We start from the raw sequence: 22,094 nt of genomic DNA on the forward strand, positions 1-22,094 counted from the left end.
TTCGTTGATTCGACAACTACTTCGAGCACCGGCTCTAAGTCTTGCTCCGAATCAGAAGCTTCGAGACCAATTTGCCTGAGGGCCTTGAAGCTGGGGAAGACAAGAGCCGTAAGGTGTTGTTCGCCGGTTGGGATCAGAATGTCGTTCGCGGCCGAGAATGTAGTATAGGTAGGCTCGTACCGCAGGAGAATATGGGCGGCTCTCCCTTGCTTATGTACGTTTGGACGGCCAAAGTACTTTAGTGCAGTCTTAATTTCTGCAAGGACTTTGTCGTCAGCCGAGGTCAGAATCCTCTTCAACTTACTGCCTGTAAAAACAAAGGGTTAGACTTCGAGAAAAAGTCGAATAAAAGAAAGATCAACAAACGGAATTATACGGTAACTTGGTTCACCCCTCCGTTTGGGAATAGGGACTAGGCGATCTTCGCCTTCACCGAATTCCCAGTTGCCTCGGACATTGACCATTACATCATCAACTCGTTTGCCAGAGCTGGCAAGCATCGTTACCAAGTGATGGTCGGTGTCCTTAACCCTGAGAAAATAGCGCCCGAGTCGACCGGAGGATTTGGCTAAAGCATAGCAGTGCCGAATCACTGGAATGCCAAGATTGATCCTGAGATGCCGGTTCAACTCTGCGATTCCCATTATAATTCGACAAAAAATTCACATTGGGTTGCGAAGGAATCAAACCCCAATAGCTGAGGACGGCCCTAAGAAATGGGTGTAGGGGAAAGCGAACTCCACCCTCCGCAATGGATAGGAGAGGAAAGACGATTGTATTTTGGTCATCCCTCTCCATATCAAGGGTATTGTCCGTTACTAGAGATAGATGGACATCATCGGGGATAGAGAAATGTCTTCAGAACCCAGAAATTCGACCCTCAGAAAGGAGGTCTTTCAAATGCTTAACCATCCTGGTAAGGACCAAGGATATTTTAAAATCAAAGATAAATACGGAAAGTAGGGTTGCAAAGCGAAGAGAAGAAAACTTACGAAAGCCAAAGGAGAAGGCGGAGAAGAGTCACAGAAAACACGTTGGAGAAGATACACCGACTGGCAATCCAGGAGGTTCAAATATTCGAAAAAGCATGCATTCGAAGGAACTGAAGTTTCAAATCGTAATAAATGCGATAGAAGCATGAATGAGGCAGGAAAGCGTTGCAGTGACCAAAAAGCATGTATGCGTTCTGACGCGCATCGGGAAGAGGGTTGACCGTCGAATTTTTGACTGCCCAGACTAGAAGCCAAACACGCCGACTAATTGATGCTAGTGGGGTGTTTGGGGGGCAACTGTGAGGGCCGAAGAATTGGGAGTCGTAGAGATTTCGGATAGTCGAATCTGGGAGAGTCGAGATTCGAAGCACTCGGCAATTGGCTCGAAAGCTCAAATCCAACCCTACTCGGCCAAATAACCGATTAAGCAAGGGGCCGAGTGAAGATCGGTCTATTATAAAATGTGCCGAATATGAGGTGGGAAATGGACCTAATCCCGAGGCCCAAAGAAGAAAAGATATAAATAGAAGAAACATCTGCCAGAAAGAGGTATGTGAGAATTGTTGTGCTAAACATAGAATACAAGTATTCTTGAGTGTGGAGACTGAATTGTCCGTCGGAGTGCTAATTCCGGCACCCCCGACCGGAGTGTTTATTCATTTTCAGGTGACTATCAGCGGATCACAAGCTCCCCCCAGGATCAGAAGAGTATTTCCAAACCACTTCTCCACAGATACAATACAATACAATGCATGTCTCATGCGAGACAAATGATCATAACACAATGCTTGAGGCATGTTTCATGCATAACATGCAAGAAATGAAACCGAAGCATATTCTATGCAAGATGATCAATGATGCATATTCAATGCAACATGCATGCCCTACGCAAACATGGTAATGCATATTTAATGCAACAATTCAAAATGGAAGCTCTATGCAACGATGAAAGCAATGCACATTCTATGCAACGACATCAAGCATATTTGGCAAGGTCGACTCAAAGACAACTCCTGATTTACCTCTCGGAGAGTTGAAATATGTTAAAAATGATACACCTTGTTTGTGTTGATGGGTGATGACCCTCGCGTACTGCGAACGCGATTCTGGGCTTCCGCAGAGGCTTTTTGAATCAAACTTTGAGCACAACTTGCATTTCTCAGAATCCAAGAACCCATATCTGAGCCAAAGGGACATAGGAAGCTGGTGGGACCATGCCGGCCACCAGGGGAGGTCGTCGGCCCCCTGCCGGCCATCAGTGGCAAATGCCGGCCAACAATAAAGAGGTGCTGGCCATCGATGTGCCACTGCCGGCCATCGATGGCAAATTTGGGCAATTCAGTCTTTTCAGCCGTGGCTCTTTAAGTACACACAAAACCACTTCATTTCCTCACAACCGCTTGCATGAAATTGCTCTCTCATTCTCTCTAGGTTCTCCTTCTTCTTAGATCTACGCATTCTACGCGTTTCCCAACAGCCTAGGAATATTTTCTTCGCGAAAACCCTCTTGTTCTCTTCAATTTAAACCGATCAGAATTTGATTTCGACGCTTCTTCCGTCATTTCCACCGTTCAAGGCTCATTCCCCTCGATTTTCTCCCAAGGTTAGCACACTTTCCTGGGCTTTGACTTTATTTGACTTTTTCCTCTCTCCTAGGGTTTGCTTTGTTCAAAGTTTCACCATTTCCCGCATTTGTCCTCATTTTGCTTCCCTTGCACCTATTTCAGATGGCAGATGATGTCCCAGATGACGGGGGCTTCCCCACGCTTCCTCCAGTAGAGTTTGTAGCGGACTTTGTGGCCGAGCCGGAGGTAGAGCCTGAGGCATTACCGCCGAGCATACGCCCTTTTGATCCAGCGAGGTATCACCCCGAGACACACATAGTTCCTGTTGTGGGAGGCATCAAGGCCTTCATTGATTTTGCCAAGGATGTACCAGACGACCTCTTACTGAAAGAGCCTACGTCTCACTCATCAACTATACCCGTAGAGGTACGAACTCCACTCTTCTACAATACTACTTTTAGCTGCTTGCATTTCTTGCACTGTTTTAATCAGATTGCATCACATACCTTGATCTGACTGTATTTCATACATCACTGTTTCACATTCACTGTACTTTCATCTGTACCTTCAACTGTACTTTCAACTGTACTTCTCACTGCACTTGCAATTGTACTTGATTTAATTGCATCTCATGCATTACTACAGGACGAATCCTGCTCCTTCAGAGGCTATGGTACCACGACAGCCCGGGACTGGTACGACGAGCTTCCAGCTAGGGTCCGCAACGTCATTGACAAGATCGGCTTTGGTCTGTTTTTCTCTAGCTTGACGCGGGTCGTAGCAAGCCGCCCTCTCTCAGGGGCTCTTGTGGAGAGGTGGTGGGATACCACCAACTCCTTTCATTTCTCCACGATGGGGGATATGACGATGACTCCTTATGACTTTTCCATGATCACGGGCTTAGGCGTGGAAGGTAATCCGATCCCTCTCGACCCTGACATGGGAGAGTGGGAGGCTGCATGGACTGCACTACTTGGGCCATGGCCACTGATACTTCGAGCAGGCATGGTCAGATATAGTTGGTTCGAGGAGTAGTTTAGAGGAGAGGAGCTCGAGACAGTTGAGGAGACAGAGTAGTATGCTAGGGGCTGCCTCATTTTCCTCTTCGGTACCACCTTGTTTTCGAACAGGTGGAATACCGTAGGTTTATGCTTTCTGAGCGCATTGGTAGTACTCCAGAGAGTTCAGTTCTACAACTGGGGCGGAGCCGGCCTCACTACTCTATATGGATACATGAGCTCAACCTCTCAGATGAGCGAGACCTTGATCGGTGGCTACTGGTGGGCCTAGGAGGTACACAACTTAGTTCCCTCTTTTTACTTCACATTTTCTGCTTAGCATTTCTTGCTTTACATTCTGTATATTTGCATGCTTTTTGCCTTGCATTCGTACTTTCTGCTTTGCATTTTCTGTGTCTGCTCATACACTGTACTGATTACGTTTTCCCTGCAGTTGTTGGTATACGCATACTTCCCAGCTCTTGCTCTAGAGCCTGTAGAGGAGACCCCGGTGACAGTCTCATTCTCTCAGGTATACGATGGCCAGCTTCGTAGTAGGACTCGGGAGAACTTCATGTTCTTCCAACAGTACTTCGGCACGGTCACGGCGCACGAGGTAACCCAAAACAAAGCCATCTCGCTTTTCAATCAATCTTGATACACGCACATTAGCCAATTGATGGCGATTGATCATTTGTTCATTCTTTCATTTCAGATCACATGGCAGCCGTGGAATGTGATACCCTCGGGGCTCAGATTCCCGTATGAGACAGCTAGGGTCATTGCTCGCTACCATATTCTCCTCGAGGGCCCAATCTGCCGTGCTTGGTTCTTGAGCGAGTGTTTTGCGCTCCAGACCTTAGGACTACCTACCCTGTTCATACTGACGGCACCCCTAGTATCGATACGAGAAACACACAGACTTTCTGTTGAGGAAGTGATCCAGTTTATGGTAGGGCTGGAGACTGAGTACTTCCATACAGAGGGCGACTACGCGACTTTCATCCAGACTCATCTGATGCTTCCTTTGACTGGCGTTCACAGAGGTGAGGGAGTGAGAGCTCCAGCTGCGAGAGAGAGAGAGGCAGAGGGGCCAGAGCGACCAGGTCTCGTAGGAGGAGAGATTCTGGGGAGAGGCAGAGAATGGGATGGCTAGAGCTGCCTACTTCACTGACTTATCGAAGACGTTCGGGGGAGACTTGCCAAATCCCCATTGAGCCTGTACCAATGAGTCATTCTCTTGTCGGAGTTCGAGGCCCGACTCCGGTATGCACCAAACTTTACTTTTTGCATATTTACTTCATTTCAATTATGCTGTATAGAATACTGATCCCTTCAATGCACTTGCAGGCACCCATAGAGTACACAGGGCAGGCCCTTGAGCTAGTGGCTTCCTTGATAGAGATGGTACAGACGAGCCTAGATTTGCTCAGCCTCTATAGGATCTCGGTAATTTCTTCAACTTTGCACTTCATATCACATAGTTTCTCTGTTGACACATTAGCACTTCAGCTGTTCCATACTACACTAATCTGATACATTGCACTAGAGCACCGCATTGATGCACTGTTCCCATATACTGCCCACGACATACATACACTACAATCATTTACTACTCACTACACATTATCTTTTGCACCTAATATACATCACAACTCTAACATATCTTAACAAACTGCCCTTTTCAGATTCCTTTCAAGATGCCAGCCCCATCGGGTGCCCCAGCAGGAGCAGCGGCAGGACCTTCAGTTCCTTCCCCAGCAGCAGAGAGGAGAGAGAGGTAGGCTCAGACACGCAACTGAGGTAGAGCTAGAGGCATCCGCGACGAGAGTGGCCCTTCAGAGCCCATTCTGGGTGACGATGATGATGAGACGAGCAAGGTGGCTGAGGTAGCGAGTCCACAATCCGAGTCATCTAATGGGGGAGTTGACGCCACCGGCTCGGATTCTGCCGGTAGTGAGGCTAGAGAGGCTGAGAAGGGTTCCAGTTCAGGCTCCAATTCAGCTTCAAACAGCGGTGCCGATGGTGACAGTGCTCCAGAATCTGCACAGTCGAGGAAGAGGAAGAAGAGGGCCTTTCAATCCTGAGCTCGGTGGCACCGATTTAGATGCTTTTTGCTTTCTTTTCCTTTGTTTTTGCTTTGTTTCTCTTTTTGCTAGTAGTGTTAGCACTTCGTACAGCCTTAGGCAATTTTATTTTCTTTAAAACTTATACTCTTTGCAAAAAGAAACCATGATTTTAATGAAAACAACTTTGGTTTAAAAAAGTGTTGCATTCTGCATTCTAAGCATCGCATAACATCGCACAACATGAAAATGAGATTGATCTTTGTTTGAAAACTGCACATTCAAATTGCAATGTTCTTAATCAGGTAGTGAACCAACTAGACAACTGAAAGACCAAAACAACTCGACAAACAGCAAGCACAACTCGATAAGCAAAAGCAACAACTCGATAAACAACATATATACAACTTACTAAACAAGGCTAGATGGTTACAACTTAAACAGACACGCTCAAGCCTGAAAAGAACCAAAACTAGACGCCGAAAGGTGCCGATAACAGAATATAACTGCTGGAAACCACTGAATCTTCACACAGGAGATCAGGGAGCATGAAGGGGAGGATGCCGGCCATCACTTCCCTCTGTTGGCCATCAATGTGCCTATGCCGGCCATTGATGAGCCCCTACCGGCCATCAATGAGCCACTGCCGGCCATCGATGAGCAGCACCTTCGAAACGTTGACACCTGTCCTCCACTCACTTCCTTATCTTCTTTAAAGGTTCCAGCTTTGTGGTTTCCTCATTTTAGCTCCATTTTTGCCCTAAATGGAACCATTCTTCGCCGAAAGACTCTCCAATTAGATTGTGACTTTGGATGGCTTGGAAAGGTTAAATTTTCGGGGTTTCAGGCTAAATGCACTACTCCTGCCGAGCCGTACTCCACTGTTTTTTCCATTCCTCCATGCCGCGGCTAGATGTTGGAACCCAATTACACACGTATTTAGCTTCGGGGGACAAGAGTTGTGTCCTACAATCGAAGAATTTCAAGCTTTGATGGAGTCCCGGCGTGACGAGGAAATCTTTCCCCAGTCTCATTTTGGCCACATCCAAGCTTTGGGAAGGATGTGCGGGCTCACCCTACATGATGCTCGATCTTTGGTGCACAACGGGGAGTTGGACATCTCCAACTTGATTCATCAATTTTCTGATGCCGGTGACCGCGGCAACCACTTTTGGAAAAATTTTCGGCAACGTGCCCTCTGCTTATGTGTGTTAGCCATTTTCTACTTGCCCTTGGCTTTGGAGGGTCTAGCATTCGCCTGATTGAAGTTGCCCAAGGCTTAAAAGAGGGCAAAAGCTGTACTGACATAACACTAGCTGAAACTTTGATGGGCTTGGATGCTTTCCATCGCCGAGAGACATCCAAGTTTGCGGGGAGTCCACTACTACTGCAGGTAATGTTTCCCACCCTTCTCACATGTGTATCTCACATCACTTGGCCCTTAGGCTCTTTTTTTTTTTTTTCTCAAAACCCTTTTCTTACTTTTTCTCTCCTCGTACACCTCTCTATTCTTTAAACTCTCTTCTTTTTCATACCTCCCCAGGTATGGCTGATGGAGAAGTTGAAGGTAGTGGACGCTTATCCCACATTCTTAGCACGCAGCTATTTCTTTCGCCCTCGGCTAGTTGACTTCTCGAATGAGGGATGGTGGTGCCACTAGATGTGCAGCAAGTCCGCTATTGACATTGCTTGGCAGTGCCCCTAGTTTGATCTGCCGAAGATGAGCTACAGCATGTCTCGGCAGCCTGGCATTTAGTTGGTTGGCTTGACACACTGTGCCTTTTACTTTCCATTCCGATTCAGGCGTCAATTCGGCCATGACCAGACTTGCCCGAAAGAAGGGATAGAGTACCCAGCTTCATTTCCGATCCGAGGCTCACAGCTAGCTCGGTATGCCATAGCATGGAGAACAAGAGAACTTATGGGCCTCGCTCCCACTTTCAGTTGTGCCCTTTCTGGCGAATGCATGGCTTGGCCTGAAGATGAGGCACAAACTGGGCCTACTTTGACATCCGAAGCTTCCACAAGCTCTGGGAGGGGGCGCATGAACACCTGACTAGGCCCCGAGTTTGTTGCTTTAATCTGTACTTTCAAGTTTTTTTTTTCTTTAATGTAATAAAAAGTAACTTCAATTTGTATCAAGAGTCGGAGAATTCTGTATTGAAATCAATGAAATTGAAGGTTGTGGGTACTGAAAATTTTCCGTATGGTCCAAAGATGGTCTAAGTTCTAAAAAGATTAATTTGAACAAAATCAACTTTTATTAAAACATTTCAAAACCAATTTCGATATGGATCACAACTGGACATGCCCGGAGTCTATCCTTGAGATGTACAGCCCCAAATCCCAACAACTGGAAAGTTGCCCCTTGTCTGAATATCACTGCACTGGAGATCACAACCGAGCTCTTGAATGCAGAAAAGACAAAGATGACCAACATGATCACATGGACACAGTTGATTTGGAAGTGTTTATGGATGGACTTCGGAATGAAGTTGCCTACGTATCCCAAAGATGGGAATCAAGCCTTACGTAGTTTGGTTCAGGTTCACTCGTGTATTAACAATCTCTTTTTGCGTCCTAACTTTTGCCAAGGCCGTCATTTCTGGGTTTTCAACCTTGTGAGCTCAGTTTTTCTTATTTCAAATTTTCTGTGCTCTAACTTTTGCCTAGGTCGCCCTTTCGGATTTTCAGCCTAGCGAGTCACTCAGGGATAGTATTTCTTCAACTTGTCCATGTTGATCGGCTGGGAGAACTCTAGGCCATCTAGGTCCATAAGAACGACAGCTCCACCCAACCAGATTGACTTGATGATGCAGGGACCAGTCCAATTATGTCTGAACTTGCCCCTAGGGTTGTGAATGGGAGCTAGGTTGTCGTTGAGCACCAAATCCCCTTCTTTCAAATTCCTGGACTTAACCTTCTTGTTGAAAGCCCTGGCAATTCTTCGTTGATAACCCTAGATGTGATACAGTGCTTTCAGCCTTCTCTCGTCGAATAGCATGAGTTCTTCAAATCTGCTCTGTTGCCAATCTGCCTCAGTTATCTGGCACTCAGCCATTAACCGCAGTGACGGAACCTCAACTTCGATAGGCAGAACAGCCTCCATCCCATAAACCAAGGAATACGAAGTTGCCCCAATAGAGGTTTGAATTTATGTTATATAGCCCCAAAGAGCAAATGGCAGCTTATTTGGCCACTTCCTGTAGGTTCCCACCATCTTCTGCAGTATATGCTTGATGTTCTTGTTGCCGACCTAAATAGCTCGGTTGGTTTGCAGCTGATATGTGGATGACTTATGAAAGGCCACGTTATACTTCTCCAACAAGTCGAACACCTCCTTCTTGAAGTGGGAACCATTATCCGAAATAATCTCATTTGGGACTCCATAACGACAGATAATGTTGTTCCTGATGAACTTAGCTACATGCGATGCCTTCAGCACTACGTAAGATTGGGCCTCAACCTATTTTGTAAAGTAGTCTATCGCCACCAACATATACTCATGCCCATTTGACCCCTTCGGAGTAACTGCCCCAATTAAATCAATCCCCCAGACTGAAAATGGCCATGGCGAAGTCCTGTTGTACAGCTTAAACGATGGAATGTTCATATAGTTTGCATGGATCTGGCATTTGTGGCATCGCCGAACAAAGCCAATAAAATCCTCCTCCATGGTGGACCAGTAATAACCTTATCTGAGAATTTTCTGGGCTAGCATCACCCCACTCATGTGCGTTCCACACTCTCCTCTGTGGATGGCCTCCATCAGGCGCTTAGATTCTTCAACATCAACACACAGTTTGTGCATCCCAAGATGACCCCGTTTGTACAGTTTACCCCCGCAGACATTGAACAGAGTAGCCATTCTTCATATTGCCCTCTTATCTTTGGCATTTGCCCCTGGTGGATAAGCCTCCTTTTCCATGAAGTTCCAGATGTCGTAGTACTTGTGCTTTATCTATGGCGGCAATCAGCTCGTAGGCCGGCACATACCTCTGTTCAATGATGATTGGACGCATCCGGACTCCCAAAGGGATGTCTATCATAGAAGATAGAGTTGATAAAGCATCTGCAAACTTGTTGCTCTCTCTCAACAGATGGGTGAAGGTTAACTTCTGAAACCTGGGAATTAGCACATCCAGGGTTTGGTGATAAATTTTCATCATTTCTTCGTTAACCTTCTAGTCTCCTTTCCCTTGAGACACAACTAGGTTCGAGACCCCAATGACGTCCAACCTTTTTGCCCTTAGTTCCAGGGTGGCTTCCAAGCCAGCGATACATGCCTCATACTTTGCCTCATTGTTCGATACTTTGAACCGGAGTTTGAAAGCTAAGGATATGTGGGAATTGTCGGGTGCTATCAGCAACACCCCTATCCCATACCCGTACTGCTTCGACGCTCCATCAATGTACATAGTCCAAACCTCTTCTTCAAGCAGCAGAATGGCCTCGTCTGGGAATAGATATTCTACTGCTTCATTTGCCTCTACTGGGTGATCGGCTAGGATCTCCGCTACCGTTTTCTCTTTCACAGACTTGCACGTCATGTACTTTAGATCAAATTCGGAGAGGAGAAGCAACCAACGAGCTAGCCTACTCATAAGTGCTATTTTCTCGAAGAGATATTTGATGGGATCTAATCTCGTAACTAGAATTATAGAGTGAGCTAACAGGTATTGCCTCAACTTCTTGGTAGCCCATACCAAGGCCAACCAAGCCTTCTCCAACGAAGTGTAGCGGGTCTCATATTCTAGCATTTTTTCGCTCAAGTAGTAGATAGCCTTCTCCACTTTATCCTCAGATTCCTATGCAAGCATGCAGCCCATCGTCATGTCGGTCACTGATAGATACAGAATCAAATGTTTCCCCGGCTCTTGCGGTGACAACACATGTGGGTTCTATAGGTATTGCTTAATCTGCTCAAAAGCAAATTGACATTGGTCATCCCATTGGAACTTGTTTCCTTTCTTCAGGAGACCAAACAGTGGTTCACAAGTTAAGGTTAATTTTGCAATAAACCGTCTTATAAATTGCACTTTATACAGAAACCCTCGCACCTCCTTTTCTGTCCTTGGTGGCGGCATTTCTAAGATGGCCTTAATCTTGGAAGGATCGACCTCGATGCCCTTTTGTGTGATCAAGAACCCCAACATTTGCCCTACTGTAACGCCAGAAGTACATTTCTAAGAATTCAGTCGCAACTGATACTCTGTGCTCCGTTAGAAAATTTTCATCAAGACGGTGTGGTGGCCCTCTCTTTCCTTGGACTTGACAATCATGTCATCCATGTACACCTCAACCTCTTTATGGACACCTCAACTATTTTATGGATCATGTCGTGCAAAATCGTGGTTGCAGCCCGTTGATATGTAGCTCCAGCATTCTTCAAACCGAACGGCATCACCCTATAATAGTAGGTTCCCCACGGTGTGATAAAAGCAGTCTTCTCCCTGTCTTCGGGTGCCATCAAAATCTGATTGTGGCCTGAAAACCCATCCATGAATGAGAGCAGCGCGTGCCCAGCAGTGAAGTCCACCAATTCGTCGATATGCGGTAGAGGAAAGTCGTCCTTCGGACTGGCTTTGTTTAGATCTCTGAAGTCCACACATACCCGAATTCTGCCATCCTTCTTCGACACCGGAACGATATTGACCAACGAAGTTGGATACTCAGATACTAACAGGAACCCTGCATTAATTAGCTTGGTGACCTCTTCTTTGATTTTCAAAACCCAATCCGGGCGGATCCTTCGGAGCGTCTGCTTAATAGGTCGGGCCTCTAGATCAAGAGAGATCCGGTGCTGTACAATCTTAGGATTGATTCCAGACATGTCTTTGTAAGACCATGCGAAAACATCTTTGAAATCTTTTAATAATGCGACTAAGTGCTTGCGCTCCTCCAAAGACAACGTGGACCCGATCTGGACCAGACACGGATCCTTCTCAGTACCAACATTAATTGAGATGATTTTATCAACCAAAGGTTTTATAAACCTCTCCTGCTCTTGATTAATCCAATGTTTCAAAACCGGAGAAATTTCTTCCTCGTCATTTTCATCAAAGTTTTGAAAGTCCTAATTAATGTAATAAACTAAAGGCACAGAAAAGTACTCAGAAGCCACAGTTGTACCATTCTCATTAACAATATCCAGTTCGTCTGATTCGTCGGTTACAACCGACTGAAAGGAAAATGAAAAAGATGGCCTGGACAGGACAGTGGCATCCGGGTTATCAATCCTAGGAATACCTGACTCTGACGAACTAGAATTTGATTCCGACTCCACAAACTCTGTGGAATCAGATTCTGGTTTGCTACTTGACCCAGAACTACTAGATAAAAAGCTTTCCTCGTATTGCCAGATGAGAGAGGTTGCGATGGATGCATCTAGAATGCCAGAAGAAGGTCCCACAGCCGTTTGATCCCCACTCATGGAAACAAAGAAATCATCCCCCAAGCACTCCGGCGTGATCTGAGGATCTAAGGGGAGACAAGCCAGCGCTGCTTCTATCTCAAGTTCTGTGCCCTCAAACTTGTCCTCTTTGCATTGCTCAGTCTCAACTGGTGGGTTAGTCTGCTCTTCCGCAACTTCATCCCCTGGCAACTGAAGGTCAAAAAAGATCTCGAAGCCGGGCAAACGCCGCTTCTCTGAATTCAACCATGGCTCCGAAAAACCGCAAAATGGGAAATCTTTCCCCTCCCGGACAAAGCGTCCGTTCAGGGTTTCTTGGATAGGTTTGTACACCAGCTCGTAATGCTTCCTGGCTTGCTTAGCCTTGGCTCTTCTAGCCATTTCCCTTCCTTTCCTTGCCCAATCCACTCTGGTAGGCTATTAACCTAAACCAAAGGTATAAGGCTTGTGTGGCACTTCGGTCAATACAGCGACGCCTTTCCGGCCACTCCGTCCTAATCCCCTTCCGGGCATGTGTTGAAGCTTGTTCATGAGGTAGACAGATTGCGCACTGACATACAGTCCCTCATCAACAGCCAGCATATCCTGTACTACCCGAGCCTCAGCCAAGGTGAATCCCGATAAAAAGACATCCTCCACGCCGTGTTCAATTTCCAAAATCGGTGTAGAAACCTCTGGCGGCGGATGTATGGAAAAGTTCCCAAAAACAATTGCTACCCCCTTCCCGTGGGGGTACTTCAGCATCTGGTGTAAAGTGGAAGAGATAGCTCTGACCTGGTGCAGCCACGGCTGCCCAAGGAGTAGATTGAAGGTGGCTGGAACATCTAAGACATGAAACTCAATGTTCTGCTGCCCCGGGTCAACCTGAGTTTTGATTCGTACTATCCCCATCACCTCCCGACTGGTGTTATCATAGGCCCGAATCACCTGGGCTGTTGGTGCGAAATCTGCGGGCTTCAACCCGATAGCATATGCCGTTCGCGATGAACATACATTGATTGCAAATCCTGTATCAACCAGGACAACCAGGATCCATTTTTCCTTACACTCTACAGAGATATACAACGAATTGTTATGCTCAGGGCCCTCAGGCGGTAACTCTTTATCTGTGAAGGTCAAGGTCGGTGAAGCTCCACCTGGGAACACCAATCCCACCAATTGCTCGGGCATTGTATCAATCGAAAGCTTAGACTTGTCCATGGCTAAAAGGACGGCTTGTCTATGCACCCTTGAGGCCATAAGCAGTCCCTAGATGGAGATGTCTGCTTGAATTTTCTTTAGCTGCTTCAGTACAGCTTCCTCCTCTAGCAGTTTATCTTTCTGCTTTTCTGTTTCCTTGTCTTTCCCTGACACCTCCGGCTGGTCCAAATGTGGGGGCTTGAAGTACTGCACACTCCGGGTCATATGGTCGACCTCCTCGGTGTACCAGGTGTCATCTAGTTGGTTCTGACCCCAGTCCTCCTCAGTATGGACAACACATAAGTTATCGTCTTCCCACCACATCCCCTTGGCGACCGACAGACAACTGTCTGGTCCCGCTGTAGCTGCTCCCGTGTTCTCGACATATTCTGTCCCGTCAAGTGCCTTGGCTTTTCTAGCCCTATCATCATTCGCAATTCTTTCTTGCTCAAATTGCCTCAACGCAGCTTCTTGTTCTGTGCCTGCTGTATACAAACTGCCCAAGTCCCGAGCAAAATTCTCGGCACCGGTGCTCTCCGGCGACACTTCCTTATTCTCGGCCATTCCGGCCACCGTAGATGTTCCTGTTTCTGACTGACCCTGTTCTGATTGTGGCACCTCAACAACATCCGGCTCGTCATTGAGCCACCCTGCATTATCTGTCGATGCATTCAAGTCAAACCAATTGCTGCTCACATCCCCTAGATCCTGCTCGTTAAAGAACTTTAGATTAGCAATGTTCCTCCTCCTGCTCGGCAAGATCATCTTGCCCCTAGCTCGGTCTGTCCTCCCGGACAACATGTACCTCTGCCCTATTTGGCGATTCTACCCTCGGCGTAGCTTGGTCTGTTGACACAATATAACCGCACGGGTTGCATGCTTCCTCAGTAAAGCTCCTAAATCCCTCAAGTTCTGAACCAACATTCTCATTCTCCTCCAAGGTCACCCCAATCTTGTCTTTGACAGTCACCACCACTAGCTTGGGTTGGGTTAGGGAGGTGCTCATCATGCACAAGTCTGTGCTGTCTGGGATGAACACCTCGGGCTTATGCAGGTGGGAGGGAGTGATGTATATGCTAGGGTCGTACGGAACGACCGTAGTTTGGATCAGGTTCATCTTCCTGGGTGGAGGAGGAGGGTTGTTATGTGGTGGAAGAGGGTTTGTGGTGACATTTGGCTTCCGGGGGGTGCAATCACCTTGTTATCAATGAGATCTTGGATCTCATGACGCAGTCTGAAGCAGAGGTCGCTGTCGTGACCGTGCTGCTGATAAAAGACGCAATATTTGGCTGGGTTATGTGCTGGAGGGAGGTTATTTGGTAGTGGGCGTGGTTCCAAGGGCTTCAGATGCCCCTTCTTGATCAAGACCTTTAAGGCCACTGATAAAGACATATAAAGTGGGGAGAAAGTCCTCTGCTCTTGGGGTGAATTTTTTGTTGGTTGCAATCTGGTTCCGGATGCACCGGTGAAGGGTGTAGCTATTTTTGGCATGGTGGTGACCATGCCGACATCAGAAGTTCTTGCGACTGCACTACTACTTGTAGTTGCATTCGAACCGCGGTTAAATGCCCTCTTGGGCTGCTCATTTTCCTGGTCAATCAGACCTTGCTTCATAGCATCTTGTATTTGTACCCCAATCTCATGCAAGTCAGCAAAGGTGGAAAGGGGTAAGATAATCATTTTCTACATCAGCTTGGGTCGCAGGTTGTGCACAACCATTCTTATCTGATCTTTTTCGGGTGGTCGAGTTGTCATCATGAAGGTCTTGGCCCTCCACCTAGTGAGAAAATCAGAAAAGCCCTTTTTCGGCTCTTGCCTGGTTGCTTCGAGATCACGGATTGTGACCTCGATTTGAGTGCTGTAAGCATATTGGGCGATGAAGGCCTCGGCCATCTCCTCTCAGCTCCGTTTCAATGAATCCTCCAGCTTGGCGTACCAGATGGCCGCAATACCCGACAAAGTCCGACCAAAAAGGGAAAGCTTCTGGAGTCTAGTTAAGCCCATCGGGCGCAGAATATCAGAAAACAACCTCAGATGAACCATAGGATCACCTGAGCCGTTAAAGCGATCTATGTGAGGCATCTTGAACCTATCCGGCAATGTCACCGCCGAATCCGTGTAACCATCCTCTATGTCCGGGATCGAGTTAACTCCCTAAGCTCGTTTAAACAGCTTTTCAAGCTTGCTTACTTTCAAAGTAGTAGGATCAGACTCAAATTCGAACGGTGTGTCAGTTGGAAAGGCCGGTGCTTTTGAAATCTGTGGTAGGACTGGTGGTGGGACTAGCCCTATTGGAACATCCGCATTCTCCTAGACGGCAGCTGTATCCCCGGGTATCGAAACCCTAGGTGGGAGTGGGGGTGGATGCGAAGCAGATGCTCTGGCTTGTTGTGGTTGCTACTGTTGTTGAAGCCTAGCAATTAGTTCTTCCTATTAGGCTACAACCTCTGTCTGACGAGCGGTAACCTTCGCTTGGTGAGCAGCATCACGCTACATAGCCTCCATGGTCTGTTGGAGTTGACGCATCATGTCCTCCATACTGATTGTAAATTGCTGATCTGTCTGAACAGGTGTATATTTCCTCTCTGAGGTAAAAACAGAAAACTGATCACTACTACGCACAGGTGAATCAGATAGCGACCGCTAAAATGGCAACTGTTGTGCTGGTGATCTATGCCTAACTGCCCTCCGTCTTGTAACTGGGGGTAATGAAGCAAACACTGGTTGTCCATCAATAAGATCCTCAGATCTAGAAAGCCTTCTATCTCTAGTCTAGAGTGCTCGCGGGGTATCTGCCTCGTCGGAAGCAATGATGAAATACTACTTTGCAAAAAGATAAATAAAGCAAAAAAGGAAACAACAATCAGAAAACGAACATCATTTCGGCTTAGGTAAAGACAACACACAATTGATATCATAAGCTGAACGATATGTACTCAAAGACTGATTTCTGCCCCCAAAATATTCTGCCTCCAAATTGATACCCTCAAACATTGATGTCCTCAGACTGATACCCACACTTGCAACTGATACATACATTCCTTGAAGAGATACACTCCTAACAGCACATATCAAGCAAGTGAGAGCCAAAACACCCCTATAGTAGGGTAGGGTTTCCATGTCCTATTTTGTCAGGAGCTAGGGTTTCACTACACACGCAGCGGTTTCAAACAACCTACATTTGGGTAAGCAACCTGTCTTAGTTTGGAATGGTCTTTATGGCTTCCGATATGCAACTAGGTGGAATGGTCAAAAAGGGTGCCTCAGACTACCTAATATACCTCTCACACCTAACACAGAGAAGTGAAAGGTGGATCAAACGGTACAGCGGTGATCCAGATCCAAGGTTTGTGTTCCCATCGCGGCAGAGCCTGCAACCGGTCAGCCTTATGGCACGCTTTTCTAAGCAAGCCTCCGGCAAACCGTTCAGGAATAGCAGATGGCAAACACTGTGACTTAAGCGCACCAATGCAAATGCAATGCAAAGGAAGACATAAGTGTAGATAAAACAACATATCATGCATTTCGAGTTAAGTTCTCTAAATCCCCAGCAGAGTTGCCAGAAACTATAGACCTGACTTTCTCCGCGCGCCGCCCTTTTGGAGAGGGCGTGAATTGGTCTTACTACAGTTCAGACTCCTGTCACGGTTTTGAATCTAATCTCACAAAGTGCAATATGAGACTGATGAACACCAAAGACTCCAAATCTGGCAATTGGTTTTGGAAAATCAATTTTGAATGAAAAAACACCAAACATGGACTGCTTTGCAAGATTATAGAGTCGCCACCTAAATATTTTGTTTTGGGGAAATTTACGAAACCATGACTCATGCCAAAGGCCATGTGTCCGTCATCACTAAAGTTACCTCGACTTGGAAACTTGGGTACGAGAGGGGAAGGTCCTAAAATGAGCACTCCCGCTCTCCAGATCAAAGGATCGGCCTCTACTAACATGATATGTCATTTTATAAACACATGCATTCTTATTCCAGTTATTAATTTAACTTTACTATATGACGCACACAACATACAAGTATAGACTCTATCACGAGAATTGGAACAAAACAACTCATGTTTGTTTTTGAAAATGGTTGCTACTCGCAAGTAGGCTAAAGCGTGGATTTGCCACCCTCAAGTGGGCTTAAAACATGATGATTTGTCACTTCACGGAGTGGGCTTAAAACTCACATTCGATGAGTTGTCCCAATTCAAGTAATAAAGCCTTCATCCACAGGCATTCATACAGTTTAGCAAGTAAGCACATAGCCTCATGGCAAGCATGCGAAATATGGCAACACTTACACTCATGAAAGGATGCTAAAGCGTAAAACTTACAGTGTACTCTAAGCCAAAACAGAAGCTAGTTAGAAATATGCATGATCCTAACTATACAAAATGCCTAATGCAACGCATGCAAAATGCAACTAATAGGCTCGGCTATCTAAGATGGCATATGAATGCAACACTTGATAACATGCTTTGAAACATGTATTCAAGTAATTGTATTGAAATACGATGCAGTTTGAATGATGCGCCGAGCCTGGTGCATGCAAGACAAATGAATGATGCAAACATGCAAACATAAGGTATTCTAATAAAAACATGCCCTAATCTAACCATTGAAAGCGGTTAAATGAAAAAAAGAAAGACGTGGGGTTGGAAGACATGCGTGTACACACACACACACTTATTACAACATTATGCCCTCTTGACGGAGGGTCCAAATAAATAAGAGCTAAGCTAATCTAAGCTAAGCTAGTCAACTAATCTAATTAAACTAATTATTACACAACCAAATAAAGAAATAGCTAAGCTAAGCTACTTAATTATTACAACACTTAATTAATTAACAAACTAATTAATTAAATTACAAAACCATGCTAACTAACAAGTAAAGCATTAAACCAAGCTACCTCAGCTCTGCTTGAAAGATAACCATGCATGTCTCGGTTTCTGTCTCGAAACACCTTCTGCTTTGCTCTTGAGAGGCTCTGTTTGCAGGGTGTCTCCAAGAATTCTCTGCTGAACCTTACTAAATCATTGCTGGGGAATGCACCAATGGCCTGCCGGCCATGAGGAGCTACTGCCGGCCAAGGATGTGCACTGCCAACTGTAGACGTCCCCGAACGTCCCAGGAGGGAAATCCCGTTCTGTTCATTTGGGCTCACTACAGTTCAGGACTCAAATGTCACGGTCCTGTATCTAATCTCGCAGAGTGCAATGCAAGACCGATGAATCATCAAAGAGTCCAAATCCATCAAATCATTTTCGAAAACAGATTTCTTTGAAAGAAGTGCTAAGCATGGACTGCTTTGCCAGATACAGAGTCGCCACCTAAATATTTTATTTTGGGGACTTTAGGAAACCCTGACTCGTTTGCCTAAGGCCACATGTCCGTCATCACCAAAGTTACGTCGGCTCAGGAACTTGGGTACGATTGGGGAAGGTCACTTCGTGAGCACCCCCGCTCGGCCGATCAAAGATCGGCCTCTACTAACCATGATATCGAGTTTTGAAAACATTATGTGCTCTTATTCCGATTATTAGCCTAGATTTACTATGTGATGCGCACAGCATACAAGTATAGACTAGATTGCCTAAGTTGGAACAAAGCATCGCACATCTGTTTGTTTTGAAAATGGATTAAAGTTTGCTACTCGCAAGTAGGCTAAAACACGGGTTTCGACGAATTATCCCAACTCAAGCAATCCAACCTTCACCCACAGGCATTCAGCCAGGTATATCACATAAGCACATAGCCTCATGGTAAGCATGTTATCATGGCAGTCACTCACACGCGTGCAAGGATGCTAAAGCATAAACACTTACCGAGTACTCCGAGCCAAAGAAAGAAGCTAATTAGAAAACATGCCTGAATCCTAACTACGCTGAGATGCCTAATGCAACACATGCAAGAATGCAACTAAGATAGGCTCGGCTATTCTAAGATGGCAAATGAGATGCAACAATCGATATATGCATTCAACTTGGAATTGAAATACAATGCAGTTAGCATGATGCGCCGAGCCCTGTGCATGCAAGACAGATGAATGGATGCAATCATGCGAGCATAAGGATGCTAATTGAAACATGCCTTAAAACTAACCATCATAAGCTGGTAAATAAAAGAGAGACAGACGTGGGGTTGGAAGACATGCATCACACACACGCACACTTATTACAACAGTTGGCTCTCTCGAAGGGTCCGAATAAATAATACAGAATCGAAGTAACTAATTATTACACAATACTAGCTAATTAACAAATTAACTGAACTAGCATGTAAACTAAATGAAAGTGGGCTGCCTTGACTTTGTTTTGGATAACAATGGATGCACGCATGCTTGAGGCGCCTTGCCAAGAAATCCATCACGACGCCCCGACTCGCCTTTGTTTTCAATTGAACTCAGAAATTTGCACAAAGCTCCAGAAGGCTGAAACTCCACCTTGGGAAGCTGTGGGAAGGCTGCCAACCAGCCCTTGCCCTTGGAGACAACCTGCCGACCACCTTTTGTGGTGGAGACCAAAAGAGGTGGTCGGCCTGCCAGAAAAGTTGGTCGGCCGACCAGTTTCTGCCTCCTGTTCTTGGTTTTCTGCAACACAAAGCAAGAGAGAGGCATAGCAAGGTATTTTCAACAAATGTGTGCATGACCACTCTCCCCATCATTGCACAAGCTCCAGGGAATGTAGTCCTCGATCCTCGTGCCACCAATCACGCATCTCGATGCATGATGGCCGAGGAGTCGAATTGCATGACTCAATGTGAAATGGATGCACAAATGAAAACAATAAGGCCTAAACTCCATCATGGGTAATCCGGAGTGTCGGGGACCGAGAATCGAAGCATGTTTCGTCACTTTGGGTACAAAACATCCCTTATTTCCCATGTTTGGACTAAACCCTACTCCAAACACAATGTAATGCACATGGCATGCATGAATGCAACTCGAACATGCAACCTAAACATAATGCCACTAAATGATGCAAACATGCAAATGATGATATGTAAACATGCTACTAGCATATATAATGCTATGAAATAATCAATGGCATACTCAATGCACATGAAAACTATATGGCATACGCAATGCACACATGGAGATGGACATACACAAAGGCATAATCAAGGCATACACAATGCGACGATCAAGCATGCGACAACATGGAAATGGCATACACAATGCGAGATGGACTTAAACTAAAATGAATGGGCCTCAGCTGCACCCAAATCAGTGGCCAAACATGATGGAATGAAAGGTAGGAACACTCATGCAAACATGCCCGATGCAAGGGACCGAACCTAAGGCATCAAATGCCACTATACCAAAGCATGGCAAGGGATGAAATATGACATACAATCATACATTTTTCAGCTCTGAAATGATATGCAAGATGGTCCCGAATCATGCAAATATGTCACACAATGCATGCTAGATGGCCTGAATACCGAAAATAGTGAAGTGCGTTACACTAGAGGTACACAAAGCAATGCACAAATGGCAAAACCAGCCCCAAACAGACCCTAGGCAGGTCCAAGACAGTGGAAAAATGGCCTAAAATGATGGCTCAACATGCAAAGAAATGGAGCTCATTCAATGGTCAGTAAATGAGGCATATAAGCCCGACTCTCAAACGCATTTAAAGAGTACTAAACATGGGAATATGGCATTCACATAAGCTCTGAAATATGATGTATAATGGCCCCAAAACAAGAAAACATCTTAGTATATGCATGTAGTGGACCTCAAAACTCAAAGTTAAGCATGGACATTGAACTACAAGCATGCAAAACAAGCATCATTCGACCACAAGACCCAAAAACAAAGCTAAGGTAGTCCAAAATATGCACAAAATCAGTTTAAGGCATGGCCAAAAAGTGCTAAAGTCAAGGGTCAACAAAGCATGCAAAGAAAGCTAGTGAACCTTGAGTTGTACTGCAACTATATGAAGCATATGAGAGCTCACCAAACCAGCCAAAAATAGAAGTATGCCATGCCAAAATATGCCCCAAAACCCAGTGAAACTCAGTCAATGCATACAAGAATGATAAGCTCCTTTGGAAGGCCATACAAGGGGTTATTCTACACATGTATGATGGACACACAAAATGAAAAAAACTGCCTCTGGTAAGAGGTTATGAGGGTCCTAAAACCCACCAAAAAGGTCCTAAAATTAGTCTAGGAAACATGCAAGTGAAAGCCCCTTTGAAAGGCCTTGAATAGGATTGTTCTACACATGCATAATAGACACTTTATATGGAAAAATGGGCTCTAGACAGAGCCTATGCAGACCTTAAAACTCACCAAATAGGGCCTGAAATATGGCTTTGAAACATGCAAGTAGGAGCCCCTTTGGAAGGCCAACAAAGCTAGTAAACAAATCAAGGGGTGAGAGGGTCACCCCTCTCTGATTTTAGGGCTCAAAAACACATGTTAGCCACTGAAAATCCGCTGTATTTCAGTGGCTAAAAGGCCAAACCACGGCCAACACAAACGCTCTAATGCATAGCCCTAAACATGAGGAAATGAAGCATGCAAAGGGGAAGATGACCCCAAAAAGAAAAAATGTCTTAAACAAACATGTTTATAAGCTCAAAACAAAACTTTTTTCAGTTTATGACAAAACCCAGAAATGCTTGCAAATAAGGCTAAAGAATGAAGCAAAATAAAGCTACAAAGAGGGAAATGGTGAGTTACCCTTGTAGCATAGCAAGAAAGTGAGCCCTCAACCTCTAAAAAATAGCTCCAAGGTATTTAGGATGGTAGTGGAGGTGTTGTGCTTGGAGGTGTAGTGCAAATGGCCAAGAACCATGGAGCTATGGAGCTTGGATGTAGAGATACAGAAGGAGAGTATATGTATGCCTCAGCCAAAAATGTTCAACC

The sequence above is a fragment of the Camellia sinensis genome, unplaced genomic scaffold, assembly GCF_055761805.1.
Source record: "Camellia sinensis isolate YWXY unplaced genomic scaffold, ASM5576180v1 Unanchor3, whole genome shotgun sequence".
In the NCBI taxonomy this organism is placed as follows: domain Eukaryota; kingdom Viridiplantae; phylum Streptophyta; class Magnoliopsida; order Ericales; family Theaceae; genus Camellia; species Camellia sinensis.